This window comes from Ctenopharyngodon idella, chromosome 4, assembly GCF_019924925.1.
Source record: "Ctenopharyngodon idella isolate HZGC_01 chromosome 4, HZGC01, whole genome shotgun sequence".
Lineage (NCBI taxonomy): Eukaryota > Metazoa > Chordata > Actinopteri > Cypriniformes > Xenocyprididae > Ctenopharyngodon > Ctenopharyngodon idella.
This window is the reverse complement of record NC_067223.1, coordinates 6,471,135-6,494,050: the sequence shown is the minus strand read 5'-3', so window position 1 is coordinate 6,494,050 and position 22,916 is coordinate 6,471,135. Positions and strand designations below refer to the sequence as shown.

Here is a 22,916-nt window from a genome sequence, read left to right as displayed (position 1 = left end):
CAGTCGTTAAATTTTAAAGCACAAACAAATCATTTGAGTCAGACTAGCATCTGATGATGGTCTTTGGTGTTATGCACTTTGGTTTTTAATTAATATACCATAAAAAAAAAATTCTAACAAATTCCTTAGTACCATGTCATCTTGAAAATAATTGAAAAATACCATCAAACGATGGCCTAGAGGACAGCTTCCTCTCTTGGGCACGACAATCTCTGTCTAGGTCATCGCAATAGTAAAGGGCCGAGAAGTAAGTATATATTATATATATATATAAAAATAATAACATCCAATTTTAAGAAGAACCACACAGAATGTGGCACTTGTCATTGCTGATGTTCAAGGACATTATCCTGGTTAAAATTCATTTTAAAAGGATGATTATAGGTCAGTGGAGGCTCATTATCGCAAACGTATTATCTTGTCATGGTTTTTCTTATTTTTTGTTCCATTAATTGTCTGCGAGTGAGTGTTCTCCCGATGGGAATCCCAACCTTTAATAGGCTGAGGTGAACATGGTGCAATATTGGCGCGGCAGCTGCAAGGCAACATCGTTTTAGTTCTAAGGCCCGTGTCGACTGAGGCCCAACAGACATGCACTCTGCTCGTCATCTACTGACAGCATTAAAGAGCCGTGTGGAATTTCTGTTTTTACTCTGAATCATAATTACATCGCAAATGGCGAGAGTGAGTGAGTTATGCTGCACTGGAACATTATCTGATTTATAGCTAAGAATTGTTTTATCCTATAATGAATCTCTAACAAGACAAATTCACTTAAATTTGATCTGGAATGGAGTAAAATAAGACTTTATTGTCCCCAGAGGGAAAATAATGGGGAAGAAATACACATTTTTTTAAAGTTCATTTATTCATTTTGCTATAAAGTTTTATGGGTGTGAGCTTATAAGACTGAAAGTCACTGTCCATTCCCTCTATGGGGGTTTCTCTACTCAGTCCGGTGCAGTTTGGTGTGGCTGGGGGGTGAGGGGCTATAGATGCCAGCGGTCATGAGCGTGCAGGCTATAACAAAAGCAGTCTTTATGTAGCATGCATGCTGATCCAGCAGCCCACGTTTTGTGCTGCAATTCACACGTCCAGCTAAGAGGGGACAAGAACGGGCCTAAGAGAGATGCAGAGATTGACTACTGCCTTCCTGCGGCCACACTAAAAACATTTCAATGGTTAGATCAAATCAAATATCTCCTTAAGGGAACAACTGCTTATTTTCAGGTTTTACAGTGCATGATATCAGACGATCATGAGTGATGTACAAATTGAACTGGAGACATTTTATTAAAAATGTAGCTTCTCAAAAAAATCTAAATGAAAGGATTTTAAAAAAAATGTAATTGTACAGTGTCATGTCTCTGATAAAGGTAAAAAGGAAAATGTAGGCTATGGCAGCACTGTGCTACTAGAAGATTTCATGTCTAAAGTACATTTGAACCACACATGCTCATGACAAAGCATTACTGCAATATTTACTATGCAAGATATATGCATTTCAAAAAATGTAGAGAAACATTATTTTGAAATTCTTTTCAAAGCAAGACATTGTAAACTAGTCTAGTTCAAATGGTGATATTAATAATAACATTTTAAAATAATCATAAAGGAATAGTTTACACAAAACTTCTGTCATTTAATCACTCTCATATTGTTATAAACATGATTTTTTTTTCTACTCTGTGAAATAAAAAAAATAATAAACTTGAAGAATGTCTATGCCACAAGCTGTCAAGCTCTAAAAAAGTCAAAATACACCACAAAACTTTTTTAGCAATGACTTTGAGGAACGGACTGAAATTTAAGTCATTATTCACTGAAATTCCTGCGGTCATCATTTAGGGTGTTTTTACACTTGAGTCCTCTTTAAAAGAACCAAACTTCTCTTCACGTTCACACCGTCCCTGTCCCTGAAAGAGGACTCAGATCCTTTTTTGGTCCACTTAAAGGATTAGTTCACTTTCAAATGAAAATTGCCCTGAGCTTTACTCACCCTCAAGCCATCCTAGGTATATATGACTTTCTTCTTTCTGATGAACACAGTCGGAGAAATGTTAATAAATATCCTGATGCATCCGAGCTTTATAATGGCAGTGAACAGGGGTCACGAGTATGAGCTGAACAAAAGTGCTTCCATCCACATCCATCCATCCATCATAAACGTGTACTCCACACGGCTCTGGGGGGTTAATAAATGCCTTCTGATGTGAAGTGATGCATGTGTGTAAAAAAAAATAAAATAAAAAAATAATTCCATATTTAACAAGTTATGAAGTAAAATATCTAGCTTCTGCCAGACCGCCTTCCGTATTCTACTTACGAAGAAAGCATAAACTGGTGTCGCGTCAATTGAATAGGGAAGGTGTAGGACGTAGCGTAAGCTTTTTGAACATATATACCTAGGATGGCTTGAAGGTGAGTAAAGCTTTGGCTAATTTTCATTTGAAAGTGAACTAATCCTTTAAGTAGGAATGTGGTCTCAGACCTCTTTGTGTTCATACTGTTGCTTTTTGGATCAGTGTTTGATGGCTGACCCTATGGCCTTCAAAATTTTATCCCATTCACTAACACTGTATATGCCTCAATAACCAGGATATTTGTTTGTAAAGATTATTATTAATATAATTATTATTATTTATTACTATTTCTATTATGTTGTAAAACAACATTTCTACAAATGCTGTTGAATGAGCTTACTCTAAGTTTATCTTTTGCACAAAAAAACTAATTTTGTTGCAATACTACATTCATATTCTTGCACTATATCACACATCTCCCTTTATAAACATTTATTTTGAATAGTTTTCCTTGAATCATGTTTTTTTTTTTTTTTTTTATTGCAGAAGGCAATAACATCAGCAAAAAAAAAAAAAAAACAATAGGACAAATACAATAAAAGAAAGATCCAAATTATATAAACTGCTTTAAATTTTCAGGTAAAGTAGGTATAACTAAAAGCAGCATTCATGTAAGAAATGGAATAATCAAATGAAAAATAAAACTGAGTATTCTTCACTGTATGAATAAACCATATACTGGTTCTACTGATTTCTTATATTAGGCTGCTGTCACTTTAAGAACTTCAGTAATGCACGGATCCAATTATACACATACATGATTTCTTTCATTCACTTAAGACAAAACCAACTGTTTACGTAAACGTTGTGTGTTTTAAGTGCAATAAGACGCTAAAGATAATTTAGTTTAGTACACGCACTGTGACAGCTGGCTTTCTATGTGTGTGCTTTAGGTATGTGCGCTCGTAAAACCATTTTAAACTGGCAAGGCACGCAGCCGCGTCTCATAGTTTGAAAGCGGTTGAAATTATAATAAACAAGTGTATGTTGTGAACAAATAATTTGCAGAGATCTGCCAGAAGAAGCAGCCATGATGAACAGCCGATTTGTACGGAGGCATCTGATGACCAAACTACATAGGAATATCGCGAACGGAAAAATCAAGTGAGCCCGGACTGATTTGTGTTCACAATGGACATTTTTAGCAAACCGTACCATTAGCTGAACCGTACCCAGACCACCTTGGTCTCGGTTCAGTTCTCTTTAAAGGGGTCTGAGATTGTTTGGAGTGTTCACATATGGGCCAAAAATCATGCGAACCGCGCTCAGACCCCTGAAAAGGACCAAGTGTGAAAACACCCTTAGTTGCACATTATTCAAAAAAGCAGTTGGGACATTCTGCTATAAAATAACTAAAGAAAAAAAGTCAAAAGATATTAGGGTGAGTAAATAATGACAGAATTTAATTTTTGGGGGGGTGATCTATTGCTTTAATTCATTTAAAGGAAAGCAACTATACTGGTACTTGTTATAAAATAAATAAATAAACAAACAGCAATTCTTCAAAAAAAAAAAAAAACAAATCAAGGGGCTCATGACACATGAGAGACTTTCTCAGTGTAAGGTGATGTTTAAGTGTCTCTCTCTGTATGAGTGCATGTATGAAGGAGTGTGACATATGGAAAGTACAGAGTTAAAGCTCTGAGGATTGGGTCATGAGCTCACTCTGGGATTAATTATGAAGACCTGGGGCTTCTGGTTCTGTCTATGTGCGCGCATCTAAGAAGCTATGTGTCAGCACTGCAGCCATTCAAACTGCTCACAAACAACAGTCCTGAATGGGCTCCATTTAATCAGGTATGCTCTGTGTTCTTCTGTTTCAGTGTGCAGACCTACAGATGCACGCATGCACGACCATGCATGGGCTAAATAAGCATGTTCAAGTGTGATAATCAAATTATTGTTGGTGTTTGCTTGAGGGTTACCAGGGGCCTCTCTTCAGTCTTATTCCCAGCTTAGAATTAATCACTCACCAGACATCTGAGGTGTTGCTACGCACACGCACACACACACGCATGCACAAACACATTCCCAGGGAGACGGGCAGAGTTTATCATGACAACCAAGGAAGGGCAAAAGAAGGTTGAGAGACAGGAGAGAAAGGAGAATAAGAGGAGAGAGGGTTCCTCTGCATGTTAGCTTGGTCTCTATTGACCTGTAAACCTTTGTGACTGGAACAAATGCAAATGGCGCTGACTTGCTCACACAAAATACTAAAGGGCTATTCAAATGAGCCACTGCCAACAATGCAACATTGGCCTACCCATGGAGCAGCCCTCGTCTGGAGCTGGGCCTTCAAACTCAACACTAACAACAGCCTAATGAAAAAAAAAAAAAAAGCAAGTCTATGAGATCCATTGGATGTTTGTTTGAAAAAAACGTGTTTTTATTTTGTTGTTTTTTGTTTACTGTGTTAGGGCCAGTTCACACAGAACGCGTTTTTGTAGTTAGAGATGTGAGACAAAAGACAGTGGTGTCTCGAGATGCTTTTTAAAAAAAAACTTTTAACTTGTTTTTAGAATGCTGTGTCATGCGCGAAACGCTGTAAAAGAGACATGAGCACAACGGTTAAACAAAAACAATGCAAAAATAGTGCAGTGGAATAGAAAAAACACATTCTGTGTGAATGGCCTCTTAGGATTTATTTATTTATTTATTTTTTGCATTTATTTTTCATATCATGATTCTCATTTAAGAATTTGCTGACTGAATGAATACAAAATATCTCTGAAGAATTTTACAACCAACCTTTTTCAGAGAAAAATATTTAATTTTTTTTTTTTTTTTTTACAATTTATGCACCTCAAATGGAATTGTGCACAAACTAATGCCATTCATTCGAACCAATGTTGCTGTGTCAGGCTCGACAGGATGCTCAAACAATGAGCAATGTTTTAATAGCATCACAGAACCAGTGTTTACACTTTTTTGTGGGGGAATCAAACATGTTTGTCCTTTTCAATCTTTGAAATATTACTTGACACAGCCATTTCAAAACTTTTTTGTCTTGACTGCTTTGTGCAGAAAACATATATGGCAATGCAATTCATTATAGAATAATAAACTGAACTGCTTAAAGCTGACACAATGGTCACTTGAATGTGGCAAGGGAGGATCTTTACAAATGAAGTGCTGGAAAGGGCTTTATTACTGGATAGGCAGGATAACGTCAATCAGGAAACGTCACAATCAACAGCTTTAGAGACAAAAGATAGCAAGTTTAAAGTTTCAAAAAACTGCTAAAACAACATTAAAAATGACATTACAAAAAAAAAAAAAGAAAAAACTATAAGCAAAGATGTGTGATATGTAAGACAAATGCCGCTGTGACAAACAACATTACTCATTTGTCAATTGTCATTATAGCCAGTGGGAAGGTAGATGATGAGCATGAACAATTTCTACAGGTCATAAAATGTCAGTCAAATAAAAAAACATATTAGTCATTGTCTGATGGTGAGCTGAGGTAAATTATTTTAAAACACCATTAGGCACAAGCAGCTCACTTGCTGATAAAACAAATTACACCTGTGCAACTTCTGAGATTTATTACATGCCAAAACCATAGACTGTAAAAAAAAAATATGGACGTAGTGTCCGTGACGTCACCCGTAGATTTCTGAAGAGCATTTTTGAAGCGAAAATGAAGCCGCTGCCATCTTAGCTGCACGTCACCGCACGTCACTCCCGGATAACTGAAAATGGGCAAAGAGGCGGGACGTGGTTGGAACTGAGGTGCCTGGTTACTGAAACCACGCCTGCCTAGCTCGACGTAATCATGTTAGCAGGCAAAGAAGCTATCTATCTAAGATACTATCTAAAATATTAATAAAGATAAGTTATATAATTTGAAAGTTCTAAATGTTTACTGTCAATCTACGGTGTCTTTTTTACGATATAGATGCTCCAGCACCAGTAATTGTAATTTGTGTCGGGTGTGCAAATAGCAACATGAAAAACCAAACGGGACTTCATACCTTTATAATGAAATAGCGATCGCGAGATGAATCCAATCTGTGGCACTTGGGTAAAATGTCCATGAGTGTCCATTGAAAAACAAAAAACAGTACTTTTTGTCCACAAAAGCGTTAAATCCATGAAATATTGATATATTATCCATTGTTTGCATCACATTTCTTCTGAATGATCTGATCTCCATCATCGTTCTTCAAGAAATTATGCAACCTGAGCAGTGTTTATGTTGTGAAACTGTATATGATGGTATATATCTCACAAACAAATGAGCCCGCGTCCAAAGTATAATTTTTCAAAATGCAGCAGTTTTTGTTATAATATCCAAGCGTGCTGTCGGACTTTTATATTCTCCTGCCATTGTTATTGTAGTAAATCTCAGGAACAAAACTTTTAGCCACGATCCAACAACGTGTGTTCTGTTTATCTTCCGCATGCGTGCACATCTACACAGACGCACATCTGTCTCGAGTCTCGACCATTAACGCAGCAAGCCATATTATTTTATAACTGTATATATTATTTTATAACTGTATAAAATAATCCCCCCCCAAAAAAAATGGAATTAGCTGAGGTAAAGTGACGGCTCACAGACAGCAGCGGCAAACCTGTCCCTCAAGTGACCACTCCCTTAATTATGCAGAACTTTAAGGCTTAATAAAATTTAAACGGACGAGTTATAAAAAAAAAATTCACCTTCCTCAGAGTTGTCATGAAGGGCAAAATTAGCTGTATAGACCAAAACCACAATTTGATCCAGGCTGTAAACATGTTTTTTTTCTGCTGTAAAGTTGGCCATTTTAACATGGGACATTGCAGTTTAAGTCACTTCCGTATTGGCTTCAAGAGAAACTGGGGAGGTTGAAATATCTCAAGGACATTGTTCTGCTCAAGCTGTATGATTTTATGACTACATAAGATATTGTCAGGAATTCTGACTCTGATAATCATCATGCAAACTAAACAGTCCATATTTGGTCTTTGTCAGTGCAAATTCTTGACTCGCTGTAGTCGGGAAGAAGTCTGGATGTTGCAATAGTTGATTTGGAAGCTTTGCCATGATAAGAAATTGATATGAAATTCCAATTCCATCAAACCGTACCTACGGAGAGCAGATGGAGCTGCTCACAGTCGCAAAGAATGACGGAGCAAAACAGATCACATGCAATTTTTCAAAGTTACAGTATTTTTAACTTGACACAGTATCTTAAAAACATGGCGCTCATGGTGCAAGATGCTGAAAAAACTGCAAGATGCTGAAAAAACAGCGTGATGTGACAAAACAGTCAAAGTCATCCGCCTGCATGTGTCAACAGATTTTAAATAATTTTCTGCAGACAAATACAACAGCACGTCTTGTGTGAACAGACTCAAAGTCTACTTTGACAAACTTAATTGCAAAAATGAAGACTGTAGGTAAGTGATAGACTTCCATTTAATTATATGGAAATAAAACAAACATATTTACATTATGTTAGAAATATATATTAATATATCAAATATATTGACTTTTTTGTGACGTCTGTTCAAAGATTAGAATGTAAGGTAATGTATTGCAATCTTCATTTGGGGGCTTTTCTCAGCAAATATTAATACATGGCATATTTTTTCAATTAATTCTATTAATTAATTCTTTATTCATACGACAGATCTAACTATTTAAATATGCGTACTATATGTGTTTGTGTGAGTGTTAATTTTGACAGCAAATTTTGATTTAGTTTTAGTCAGTCTTTTGACTAAAATACCATTTAGTTTTAGTCATATTTTAGTCATCTGAATTGTTTTAGATTAAGTCTAGTTTTAGTCGACTAAATATCGTAAGATTTTAGTTGACTAAATCTACAGTAGATTTAGTTGACTAAAATCTAATGGGTTTAGTTAAATTGTAATGCTTTAATTAAGAATTTCTCTCAAATTTCCAAACCCATATACTCTTGGAGAAAACATCTATTAAAGGGTTAGTTCACCCAAAAATGAAAATTCTGTCATTAATTACTCACCCTCTTGTCGTTCCACACCCGTAAGACCTTCTTTCACCTCCGGAACACAAATTAAGATATTTTTGATGAAATCCGAGAGAGGTATTTGACTCGTCCATAGACAGTAATATAATCAACACTTTCAAGGTCCAGAAAGGTACTAAACACATTGTTAAAACAGTCGAAATGACTGCAGTGGTTTAAGCTTAATTTTATGAAGTGGCGAGAATACTTTTTGTGCGAAAAAACAAAACAAAAATAACGACTTTATTCAACAATATCTTCTCTTCTGTGTCATTCTCATACGTTGTTTACGACCAGCACTTCCAGGTTCTACGTCAGAATGCCGACTCATTATTGGCCGGCTCCTGCATCAGCATCACACACATGCATCGTGCTGCTCACGTGATCAGCTTTGGCCAATACTGAGCCAGCATTCGGACGTAAACTCACTGTGCTTACTGCGTCAACTGTGTAAGGATAATGACATGGAAGAGAAGAGTTTGTTAAATAAAGTCGTTATTTTTGTTTTGTGTTTGCGCACAAAAAGTATTCTCGTCGCTTCATAACATTAAGGTTGAACCACTGCAGTCATTTTGACTGTTTTAACGATGTCTTTAGTACTTTTCTGGACCTTGAAAGTGGTGATTATATTGCTGTCTATGGACGAGTCATACACCTCTCAGATTTCATCAAAAATATCTTAATTTGTGTTCCGAAGATGAACGAAGGTCTTACAGGTGTGGAACGACATGATGGTGAGTAATTAATGACAGAAATTTCATTTTTGGGTGAACTAACTAACACTTTAACCTGTTAATATTCAATTCAATTCACATTTATTTGTATAGCGCTTTTTTACGATACATATCGTTTCAAAGCAGCTTTACAGAGAATGCATATCAACATTACAATTTGGAGACTGCAGTTAGCTAATAATGTAATAATTTAGGCGATTAACATACAATCACTGTTAGCAATTTAATTGGAGGTAGAAGCAAAGAGCTCCTGGAAAAATGAATTACATATTAACAATAATTAGGATTTATAGAATGTGAATGTGCGTGTTGATCCAGATGTTGCATATGAATAATATGAATATTAAAGATGGACATGCAATACAGACACAAATTTAACTGCTGTGACATATAACATTTTTATTTATCTTAAAATTAAATAAAACCATTTCTCCTAAAGAAGAAGATTTGGTCTTCTTTTCAGTTAATAATACATGTATGTATTCTTTATAACAACTTATTACTCATTAAAGCTATTAAGAGCAGTGAATGCTTTTCTCTTTTTCTTATTTTGTTTGTTTAATATAAAGGGCACAGACATGCTGCTGTCACTTTAAGACCGAATGTGCGGAATATGCACTGATGCACATCTGATAGTCTCATAACTGTTTATGTTCGCTTAAGACATAACCGACTGTGTTTACGTGAATACTCTCCAAAACAGACATTTTGACATAATGTTGAGTGTATTTGTCCATTCAGACATGAAAGAGAGCTTAATTCAGTACTCGTGCGCTGTGGTAGCTTTTGAGGTTTTTTACATTTTTGAACGTTTTATGAGGCATGCATCAAATGTATTGCAAATCATGTCCTGTCGGGTAGATCAGCACGTTACAATTCAAATGTGCGCATCATCCACCACGCAGGTTCTGACTGGATCTCTTCCCAAATCATCCCTCCCTAACATGTTTGTCTCATTTTTATTCGTTGATGAAAATGTCAATAGATTTGTGTCATAGTTTTTGTCATTCAAAACTGGTTTTTATTTAGTTATCGTCTCATTTTCGTCTGTCAAAAAATGTTGACGAAAATAATGACGAAAATCATCCGTCAATGAAACCAACACTAGTTTGTGTCTTAACTTTTATTTGTTATAAATGTAGCTACTTAAGAAAAAATAAATAAATGGACATGAAATATTGATTTGAGTTTAAATAATTTCATTATATGAGAACAAAGAGACTGGACAGAAACAACAAGACAGCACATTTATGTATGAAATTGGTTGGATGGGTCAATTATACAGTTTAGTGGTCATTATGCAAAAAAACACATTTATGAAAAAGTATTCCTAAGAGTATTACACCGTATGGATATTCTGTTTCTCCTTTTAGAGGGTACCTCAAAGAAAACTCTGCACAGACGGGAAATGACTGCAAAAACTGGGATGATCCAGCCGTGACAGTGTCATGCTGGTCATGTTTATGCCACACGTGTTACTTCTGCACAACAAACAAAAAAAAAAAACCTTTTGCTTTTTTTCAAGCTTGTGTGAGCGTGATACTCTTTGCTAGACATCAGGAACATTTCTGCAAAAATTGACATTAAGTACTAACAGAGGGAGCATCAGAACACGCAACAAAACATCTGGATGACACCTGTAAACGGCACATGACCTGAGAGTACATCCACACTGCAGGAGACAAGGAAATGGGTATAATGTGTGAAAGAGACCGTTAGATGATTGAGTGATAAAGACGGTGCATCTTCATAAACCAGCTGTTTAAAGTGTCATTCTCCTCTTTCTTTTTCTCCACTGCACAATACACGCACTGAGGATATCGAAATATGCAACGCAATCATCCTAATACTTTTTACTGCTTATCTTTACAAAGTTTGGGAGCACTGACTCTTGAGTAAATACTGGGATGTTTTGCAAAAGTAAAATCCCAAAGACAGAATGTTTTAGATCATGTCATGCTAATTTCACGCACTTCAAAATCCATGTAACAACCAACATGTCAACCTACACAGATTTAGAGAAAGACAGTCACAAAGAAGTCAAAAACCAACCCTGCAGATCAGACAACAACTTCACCACTAAGATAAATCATGTTTGATCAGTGCGGTTATGAGCACAGGCACACTGAAACGATCATTTTCATACAATCAGGATACTGCAAACCTTTCATCCCAAATCTGCCTCTAATTTCAGTCAAGCTGATGCAATGGGAGACTAACAGGTCGATCCTCATCATTTTTCTGCTCTGCCCACCATAGAAATAAGCTCTTAAAGACGTGCCCTAGATTTGAACAACCTCACTGTCTGATGAAAGATTTGATCTGCGTATGATGTTCTGAACATGTAATCGACTATCAGAACATTAAGGATTATGCAGTACGTATCATGTACATTCTAATTTGGAAAAGACATGTCTAGAATACCTGATATCTTCTTACTTCACTAAACGACCAACATGAAACGTTCACAGAAGATGAATAGAGAGGCCTCCCACACAGAATTCACATTTCAAAGAGACCACACGAACACTGCAAGCCTGCAGACTGGCTGCAATATGCACTTAAGATTGTAAAATATTCACACAGTAGTTTAAATATTTTCACATTCAAAATATTTTCAATGAAACAATACAGTTTTACTGTTTTATTTCTTAAAAGCATCTGCTAAATTAAATAAAAATGATTCATTTTAGACCAGAACTAATTTAGTTCTTTACAAAACTAGCTTGTTGTGAAAATGGCACTGCAAAATGTATGTTGATGATCACTTTAGTTTGTCAAATTGTTTCTCACCTGCATAGTCAAGCATGTCTGTCAGAGTCGTCCAAAGTCCCTGAGCCTGTGAACAACAAATCACAGCCCATTAACATTTACTTAAACTCAACGAAAAAGCACAAGCACTTTATTTCATTTCAATAACTGTCCATAAGCTCATCTGTGCTGTGAATATTCCTACAAAACCACTGTGAACAGCACAGCATTTTTTTGGGTCACGACCCGGCTCAGTTGAGCCTGGAATGTAAAACCGAACCAGAGGAAGCAGGACAGAACCCTGCAGAGGATTGTTTCATTTGCTCACAGGATTCATTAAGTCATTTTTGACTTGGGATCTCGGCTCCTGCTCACTGTAAGCCCAAAAAATAGATGTTTTCTTGGCAGGGGCTAAAAAAAAAAAAAAAAAAAAACTTAAGTTCAGCCAAAATAGACAATACAGCAGTATAAGGAGCTAAAACACATGCCAGATTGCAGAAGGGCGAATCAGAGCTGAGGCCCTGGCTTTCTCCCCCTCTCTAGAACGATCCACAGTGGAAAGAAAAGCCTTCTCCCTGTCCTCAAATGAACTCAAACATGAGCTTCCTGTTAGACCCTGGGAGGAAACACCCAGCACAGCAACCTCACACTAACAGAGGAAGGCCTTCACTGTCGAATTCTTCTCTGCCTGCGAAATTAGGTCAAGCACTTAAGAGCTCCTCGCTCATATCCACAAGTTCTCTAAAACGAACGCGCACACACGCTGACATACATAAATCACACACACGACCTCAGTTCCCTCTTGCACATGCACTCTCACAGAGGACAAGCACGCACAGAATGCGTCATCTGATGTCTCCCTGCATGACAGGTAAAACGCAACCCCGTGACTACAGAATGTGTGTCAGTCTGACTGTCCTCTGCTGCACCCTGAATCTGAGCAGCTTAGGCACATCCCCCTGTGCTCTGTAATGTTCCCGACTCCTGTCGGACATGCCGCGCTCTAACAGCTCTTCCTCACATCTGTGCAATCTTTTAGTGCCAGCTTCAGACAGGCTACAGGCTAAAAGCTCGGGACACGCCCCTGACCTCAGCTGACACTACAGGCCACTCAAATCATCTCAGAGAGCCGCACAAAAGCGAGGATTGATTGTGTGAATGCGCCAGGTTAGCTGAGGCGCCTACTCTCTCTGTGGTGATTGCATTTTAAATTTCAAATGATGTATGCGTTTTTCATGGGGTTAGCCGAGGTGAACCGGCTTGGATGCGGGCCAGCGAGGAGACAGATGAATTTATGACTTTGCTGGCGCAAAGGCGCGTAGGATTGTTCCCCTCTTTGTAATCTCGAAGGGCTCGGTTGGCTTTCCTCAATTATCTTTCGATTTTCAAAGTGTTTTAGCAAAAGATGCCGGTAACGAGCCATCGGCGTCATTATCAAATCGTTTCGAAAGGCCAAGCGTAATGCTTAGATTACGGTACCGCGTCCAGGTCATGTTGACACATTACATGCTTGGCCTTCGGTCTCTGCTGAAATGCAGCAAGGGAAAAAGGGGAGAGAGCGCAGAAAAACTTGAGGCCGAGCACAAAAGCAGAGGAGGGATGAAGAAAAAGTCTGAGAGAAAAAGAATATGACAATAACATATGCCAAATTTCTGTCATCTGTTGCAGAGAGTTTGGGGAGACATTCCTGTGGGATTGACAGTTTGGCGTGGCTGTAGCACCAGGGGCCAGTCATGGAAAGACACTTACAGCATGCACACACACTTTACCAAGTCAGCCAGACCTACTGAATGCGATCTGGCCTCGGTCGTGTGCTCTCAGCATCAGCCTGGCCCGATCCTTCCCGCCTCGGGTTACGAAGCTCTGTGTTCAGCGGTGGTTTGGTTATTTCCCCGACAGGAGATGTAAATGAAAAGATATTTTTGGCAAGATAAATCGAGTGCTGAGTGACAACATTAAGACAAGTGGAAACAGATTGCACAAATGACTGATGACCTTTTTCTGTTTTTTTTCCAGTTGTTTTGAAGTGCTGACATCATCAGCATTCTGAATGTCTCCTCTGTCAGAAGGTATAGAAAGGACTAGAAAAATGATTGTGGAAAAATGAAAAATACAAAGGCCCTTCGAAATAACGCATGGCATTGTTTACAGTGAGTGTTGGATCACATTAAGAGGCAAACATATGTAAAACATCTGACTAAGGGTTCATGTAAAACCTCAAAAGATACCTAAAACATCCCCATACTTAAAAAAATCTCTTCCCTCTTATTTTCTGTTTAGTTTTAGGGGGTACTTCTGTTCAAAATGCAACCAAGCAATGATAAGGACAACTAAAGCTACACATGTGAATTTCTCTAATGCAAAATTAACTCCAAACAGACTGACAACGAATTCAAAACACACATTTTACAAATAACCATGGAGAAATAAATCTGGCGGTGATAAAATTGTGCTTCCAAAATATGTTTAAATTTATGTTCCTTTTGAGTAAAAGTATAGGAAAGAGATTCTTTTTCTTGCTTATTTCAGTTTAAAAAAAAAAAAAAAAAAAAAAAAAATCAAAGCAAATTATTCACAAAAGGAAATTAGAGCATAAGCAGGCCATCATAACCTGACTTGGAAATCGCAGAGTCAGCATGACAAATCTCAAAGGACGTTGGTTAACATGTTATAGCATGTGTGTGCAACACACAGAGGTGTCTGACCAGTCACCAACCAGAAGTAATTCACAGACACATAATGAGATGCACAAATCCATGCACTTTCAAATCTATTAATAATACATTACAAAACACATACACACAGTATAGCAATATTTGCGCCTGAAAGTGTAGTTTATATTATTCCGTATGCTTCATTAATCTAAAATCTGTCTGATGTACTTGTACAACAGAAGTACAGATAATTGTAATTTCCCTTTTAGCCTATAGCAGCAGATTATTATCACATTCAATTATTTATACTGAGTTGCTCACCCTGAAAAAATGAAAAACTGTATATTTAAAGATAAAATCTTACCAGATAAAAGGTGGACGTACATTCCATCTCTGGGCTGAGTCCGAAAAAGATTTTCGCCATTTCAAGCACCACTGCAACACAGACACACAAACACACACACACAGTCTAACATTTCAGAATAAGCTCTATTCTCACTGAATGTAAAAAAATGTTTTCAACAATAGCAATATGCATTGAGGGAAATAAAACCATGTCAAATAAGTGGCATAATGTATTTAAATAACTGCATTATGATCAACAAAAAGGGGCATACTGTCTGAGGACATTGTCTGTGCATGATACAAGTCAAGGAAGTAAACTAATTATATTAGCATGGATTTTCAATACAAGTGGGACATAAAATATTCTATTTTAATAATAATTATATGAGTTGAGTTTAATTATTTAATTTCACTAAGTTGCATGACACATTGTAGACGACCTCAGTACAGTTTGAGATAGATGGGATGAAATAGTCTGTAAAAAACACATTCGTTTAGCAGAAATCTTTTAGTAAGCAAGCCCATTCATGAAGTACACATACTAGATTTATTTCTCTTTTAAATGAGAAGACCAGATCCGTCTCATGGTGCCTTCAGTAACAGAGAAGAATCTATACAAGCCCAAAAGAGAGCAGCACGATCGATTATTTGAAAAGCGTGAACAAAAACGTCTGACCATGAGAAACTGACCTCTTTTTATATGTCTAATGTGTGTACTCTATTATTCTATTCGACATGCACTAATAAAATGAACTATTCCTGGTTTAATTCATTCGAGTGCGTGCTCGACAGACATTTTACATTTGATGGCAGGAAAATAAGCTGTGAAAACTAGGCTACAGTTCAATAATGCCCCATATGCCGGCTTCGCATCATTGGCGCATACAATTTCAAGCGTAACAGCAAAATAAAAGCAAGAAAGAAAACAAAATCAACCGACGGGACCAACTACAATATGATAACGGCAAACTTACATTATTTACGTCCGCGTTTTATCCGCTTCTTAGCTTCATCTGGATCATTCGTACTCCTTTAGTTGTTGTTAGAAACGGCAAAACAAACAAACAAAAGAAACTGGACGGAAGTCGGTGAATAAACCACGACGACCGTTATTATTCAAGTTCAGGTTGAAATTTCCTGTCGCGCGTACACTTTAGCTAGGTTAACATACGACCGTTAATACAGTCAGTCCGTGAGCAAACTATCACAACCTTCCCATCTACACAAAAACATGACGACACACTGCGTCTTTTAAGGGTAGTTTGGTTTTTTTAAATGATCAAGGAGATCTGTTCATTCTCCCAACAGCCATAGAACCGGACCAACAGCCTCACACTACAGTGAACTAGATCACACAAGTTCAACTAAGGTGAACTGTGATTCACTCTCTCTCATACACACATACACACACACTCACTCTCTCTCACACACACACACACACACACGAGCGCGCGCAGCGACCGTTACACAAGAGCCAGACAGCAGCCGCTGACCTATCTAATATCAGCACTAAATAACACTGTTTACTTTTATTCACATTGGATATATAATGATGGTGGCTGTGGGCTTTTTTTTTTTTTTTTTTTTTTAAATTAACGGGCCCGTCGAGGTCGACCCGTTCGGCAGATTTACCTCAGAGACTAACAGCTCGACGAATATGCAGTCCGTTTTCAAACCGACGACAAATCTGAGGTAAAAGTTTGAACTTGAGGAGCTGGTTGTGCTTGATCTCAGAAAAAGAAACACTGTAGGTAAATAAAAGTACAGTAAATAAAAGTGTGGTTCAGGAACATCCATGATTTTTGATATTAACATTGTTTGAATAAAGAAGGTGTTAGAAATTATATTTGGTCATTTGCTGATCCCTAAAATAACTAACTACATGTTGCCTTGCCGATGTATGTAGTAAGAGTAAAATATTGTACGTACAATTTATTACAAATGCCTACATATGAAATATTTTTAAAGGCGTTTAAACATTCTGTAAAGTTTTTCATAAATGTTTGTAGGTGTCCTGGGTCTTGTAATCCGTCGTTTAACCTGTTTAATCCCAAAATGGTCCCAGGCCCAGTTAAGCGATAGTACAAGAAGTAAACTACATGCAATTTCTAAAAGGAAAAAAAAAAGGTTTAAAACAGTTTTGCTTTTTCTGTTTTCTGTTCTGTAAACAGTTGCTCAATAAGACTCAACAGAAAGTTACAAAAAAATAGGTAACAATTTATTATTATTATTATTATTATTATCTTTTTTATTATTAGGCAACTATGGAGATAATAATATGGGATTTTTTTTAACTTTTACTTTTACATTGTTTAATTTAATGTGACAATACTTCAATAAAAAGACGAAGTCTGCCATCTCAGTCAGTTGTAAAATGTGACCACAGACATATTTGCATGTTTATTATGATGATTTATATGAGACATATGAGAACAATAGACCCTTTTTAAATATTATAATTGTGGTAGCTGTATCTGTAGTAATACATGTTTTATTGGAGCTTTAACACATACTTTAAGAAGGGCAAACTGGCATAAAACAGCTCTGATCATGTGACTATTTACACCACCCATAGCACTTTCATTTATAGAACTTTGACAATTCTGTAAAAGTAATCTTTGGTCACTGTAATTTTGAAAAAGTTATTTTTTTTTTAATCACAAATGGGGGCAGGGGAGATTAAATGGGTTGAGTCAGAAGGGCTTCGGGGTATCAGGTGACTTGATGTTAAACCTGTGTGTGTGCGCGCTATCAAGGGCATTTTGAAGGGCATTTTCATCTGGTTTTTGCTAACAATGTGTGATGTAAGTCATGCATTCATTCATTCCTTATTTTTAATATAATTTCAGGCTAAACTGCAACATTAATGTTAAGAATTTGTGTCTGGATGTTCAGTAAAATGTGTTAAATGTACCTACATAAAACAACTTTAATTTAAAATGCTGCAAAATGTTAAGGAAATAACCCTTTAGATGACATTTAATATTCTAACTTACCCTTATTATTGGCTCTCAAAGACCATTAGTTAGATTTTTTTTTTACCTTTAAGTCAAGTCTGCTGTATTTGTGGCCCATAGTCAGGAATAACAATTTCACAAATGTATTTTTAAACTCAATACCTGCTCATAAGAAATTTTTTTACAAAGCCACTTAAAACAGACAGAGTACTGTTTTATCTGTCAGATACAGATGAGTTTTTTCAAACAAGGCAACATTTTTCCAATAAAAAGGGCAGCAGACCGAATAAATAATTTGTTTACTTTTTTTTTTTTTGTCTGAGTGACATTTTTAGATTTTCAAATAAATTACAAAGACGAAAAAGAAATCACATAAAAGCTTTGATCACACACACCCTTATTTAGTTATTTTTCCTTTTTGAAAGAAATGTAGGTAAAAAAAAGGGATGGGACTAACATAATTTATCAAATAACTATCATCTTTTTAACACTTAAGGAAAATATTAGTTCTCATACAGGATGGTGTTGTCAGATATGATTGCTAATATGTATTCAAGAACCAATTACCTTGCATTTTTCCCCTCTGGGTCCAAAAATCAGATTACTTTCCCTATGAATACTGGTGTCATTGCTTCACCACTCTGCCAGTGGTTAAAGTAGAAGTAGAGGAACACACTCAATGAACCCACAGGTTCATCCATACAGACACAGCTAATCAGATTAAAGGGCCGAATTGTGTCCTATGTGTGAACGCGCGTGTGTTTATGTCCTACACAAAGTGGCCTCGTGGGAATTAACAGGAGATGGTGGCAAGCAGATTATATGAAAGGGTTGTTGAGTTCACATGGCATCACATGTTTACATGAAACTTATTATTGGACCACTTTAGTCTCCAGCATTACATGCCTCTCAAATTAAATAAATAAATACATGCAAGAAAAAAAAAGAGCAGACATTAATGCCAGCAAGTGCTCCACATTTGTAAAACAGAAAGTCAAGGGAATATTTGATTATATGAAATTTAATACACACAACCTTTACGGCCTTGTGCCGGTTAAATTGCTTCCTCAGGCAGCCGATTACCTAGAAAACAGTTGGCCAGGGCGCATTTAGGTCAAACGATTCAAAATGATTACATTTGCATTTATAAGATAAAGACGGTGAATTCTCACGCCAAATAGAGTCATCATCTAACAAATTGCATGCGATCCTCTCTGACGCATGTCAATCACACTGAAACGCAGCGAGAGGCCCACTCGCGGAGCCCGCTGATGTAGAGACGTCGCTCCTGCAGTGCACCGGCTGCACCTTTTGTCTTTCAGCTAATCACAAATTCAGACCCGGCATCACTTGCATACTAAACAAGCCCAAATGCTTTGGTCATACGCAAGTCAGCTCAAGAGAAGCCTGCTGCTAATTATTTTTTGTGCCCCTTACTGAAATGTGGCACTATTCAATAGAACGAAAGGGCGTAATGATCTTCAGCGGTGCTTAATGCAGAACTTTCTCCACGCCTCACACCGCCAGTGCGTGAGTGTGTATGAGTGCATGGAGCATTGAGCCCTGGGCTGTGCTAATTTGCAATCAGACACTCTCTTTGAGTTCTGTCTCTATGCCCCCAGACAGTGTAAATGGCAGCTGAGACAAAGCTCCCATTCTCTCCGCGCAGGCCCTCATAGTTTTATTTCAGGCCAGTGCTCTCAGACAGAGGGCATTCTGGGAAAGCCAAGAGATGGCAGTGGCAAAGGGGGCGGGACACTGAGAGAGAGTGGGAGAGAGAAAGGCATGCTGCAACAGCCCCCTACCTCCCTCTACAACCGGCGTCCATGGGCACGCTGCAGTGCCACACCCACAAGACTTGCACTCTGCCAGTGTCTCGCCATTACCAGAACAAACAACAATTTTATTTTATAGTTCCAAAATTATATTGTGATTATTTAAACACTAAATAAAGAGAAAGGTTTGAATGTCTAAAATGATGCCATTGCCACTGAATGAAACATGTACTCTATCTATCTATCTATGATGTCTGTCTGTCTGTCTACTTGTCTATCTATCTATCTGTCTATCTATCTGTATGTCTGTCTCTTTCTCCTATCATCTATCTATCTATCTGTCTATCTATCTGTATGTCTGTCTCTTTCTCCTATCATCTATCTATCTATCTGTCTATCTATCTGTATGTATGTCTCTTTCTCCTATCATCTATCTATCTATCTGTCTATCTATCTGTATGTCTGTCTCTTTCTCCTATCATCTATTTATCTGTCTGTCTGTCTGTCTGTCTGTCTGTCTATCCATCCATCCAGAAATTATTTTTTATATATCTGTCTAATTATTATTATAGTGCAATGATGTCATTGCCTTGAATACAAAATCTTTCTTTCTGTAACTGTTGAAATATTGTTTTTTTTTTTTTTTTTTCCATTGTTTTGTTGTATCTATCTACAAACATTGAATTTTTTCCCTATTGTTTGTTTTTATTTATTCATTTATCTTCAAAAGTCTGGGGTCAGTATTTTTTTTTAAAGAAATTAATACTTTTATTCAGCAAGGATGCATTAAATAACAGGTAATATATTAAGTAACAGGTAAAGACATTTATTATGTTACCAAAGATTTCTATTTTAAATAAATACTGTTCTTTTGAACTTTCTATTCATCAAAGAATCTTGGGGGAAAAAATAAAGTCCAAAGTTTCCACAAAAATATTGAGCAGCACAACAACATTGATAATAATAATAATAATGTTTCTTGAGCACCAAATCACCATATTAGATGGATCATAGTAATGGCTGCTGAAAAATTCAGATTTGCCATCACAGGAAAATAACATAAAATATATTTATATTAAATTTTAAAATATATTAAAACCGAAAACAGTTATTTTAAATTAAAAAAAAATATTTCACAGTATTACTGTATTTCTAATCAAATAAATCCTTGGTGAGCATAAATGACAAAAATATTACAATATCTACACCAAACTTTTGAATGCTATTGTACATACCGAGTACTAAATTGTTGCTGAATCATTGGTTTTGGAACACATGTTACTGAAACACATGCCTGGGGTTTCAGTAATGCATGTCTTTTAGATTACTTTGTTTTCAAGAGCCAAGACAATGCCTGTCACAGCCCCGCAACCCAAGGCTACAAGTGAATGATTACCGAGAAACGAGCCATGTCCTCAGAAAGGGGTCACAGTCTCGAGGCAACAAGAGAACGATAAAACCCAGAGCACACCTATGGCTTTATCACAAAACCAGATAACATCCTTGACATATTCTCGATGCTGACACCCATTTCTTCACAGTAAATCAAGTGCCTGGAGTATAAAATTTGACTACTGGCTCGGCATGGCCTCTTTGTCTGAGGTTAAGTGAAAAACGGTGAGCCCAGTTAAGGCCGACAGCTGTGTGTATCACTTTACATTAAGAGTGATTTCTTCTGGTGTTGGCGCTTTGATATGCTGTTGGTTCAGCTCTTAAAAAGTATAGAATCCCTCAGTCTCTCTTTGACTTGACAAGCACCCCAAAGATGTTTTTTTTTTTTTTTTTTTTTTTTACAGCTGCTTATTCTGCACACCAAGCAATATAATCACATGAAACAGTTAAGAATTAGTTCATATTTGCATCATCTTGGTCCAGTTCCCAGAAACAGATTAACCTTAGTCCTATACTAAACTGCATTATCAACAGTGATTCTCCATAGAAAATCCCTTTTATTCTGAGATTAGGTTTAATCTGTGCTAGAGAAATCACACGTTTAAGACATATATCACTAAACCGTTAGCTTTGAGGCTCCGAAAGCGAGACATTCCTTCTTTTGAAGGATTTGTTCACATGTGCACGAGAGACCTTCATTTTAAAACCACAAGAAATCTATAGATTAAAATGTGGAAAACCAAGGATTCGGTTAAAATATTGAGTTTTAAAGTGGCGACCTCTGAAGTTTCCCACAGTCAGCCTGACAGCTGGTATTCGGCTCCCATCTTAATACTATGCAATTCTTGGAATGAAACAAATGCACTACACACTTTTTTGTCAATAAAAATAACTAATTATCAAATGGGAGGAACTGAATTGGTGAATGGGTTAAAATTGTCAACGAGAAAAAGGTGATCTTATTGGCGTAACTGGCGAACAACGTGGTGTGATCGAGACCTTGGTGTGACCCTGCCTGGAAAGCCTAGCACTGGCAGCGGTGTAGTGAAGTTACTGTGTGTGCTGCCCCGTCTCTCTCTGGCTCCACATGATGACAAACAGCTATTGTCACGGCATACCGCTAGAACAATTGACTTCTTATGCCTCTCACAGAGAGTCAGAAGACAGAGGCAAAAGTTTAACATTGCAACCACAATTAAATCAGAAACCTTTAGCTCAGTGGCCTGTTATAGTGAGATAGGGTTTTGTGCAAGGTGGCTGGGCGGTGGCGACAGGGTACAGAAAGTTAAAAGGCCCTAAAGATGAACTCTTTCAACAATAATGGCTCGTTTCAACCGAGCAGTACGTTATGCCCGTTTCCATTGTCAGAAGTTGTGAATGGTATCAAAATCCCGAACCGTACCATACCACTTTTTTTGGGACCCTTCCATTGGGTTACCTAGCACAGTAGTCTGGTACCTAAAGGGTGGAGCTAGACTTACTGCAGAACGTTGATTGGTTGACAGAGAATCGTCACTTGCATGTGCTACAAGGGGAATGACAACACAAGAGGCGCCATTTTTTAAATATACAGTTGCAACACAATGTCGGTGCAAAGCTTGTCTTCTTGTGACAAACAGCCACATACCGAGAAGCAAGAACAAGATCTGCTGTATGTCCTACATTGTTGTTTACTGTGTCGCTTTCTTCTTTGCACGAGAATGGCGTCGATCGCTACTTAACGGCATACACCACGCCTATCAAGTAAGGGTACTGTTGGCGGTGGAAACGCAAGCAGGTGTCATGAGAAATCAAGTCCCCCCAGGAAAGGAGACCCGATTCCTGGGGGACTTAATTTCTCACCACACCAGATCAGGGTTTACCGCCCCGAATCGTACTGTACTGTACCGCTCGGTGGAAACGAGTCATAAGACCCCTGTAGTGCTTAATCTCAAGTCTAGTCCTTGAACCCCTGAAAACCCCAGAGG

At 37.3% G+C, this 22,916-nt stretch overlaps 1 protein-coding gene across 1 annotated transcript in view; it reads right to left on the bottom strand.

Annotated features, from left to right (window-relative positions):
• Positions 1 to 16,164, bottom strand: part of pparaa (peroxisome proliferator-activated receptor alpha a) — a 56,002-nt gene extending 39,838 nt beyond the window's left edge. Inside the window, exons 1-3 of the mRNA XM_051892469.1 lie at positions 15,800 to 16,164; positions 14,845 to 14,915; positions 11,869 to 11,914 (exon numbers count right to left, since the gene is read on the bottom strand). The gene's annotated coding sequence lies outside the window, so the exon portion shown is untranslated. The remainder of the gene's footprint in view (positions 1 to 11,868; positions 11,915 to 14,844; positions 14,916 to 15,799) is intronic.
• Positions 16,165 to 22,916: the final 6,752 nt, after the last annotated feature.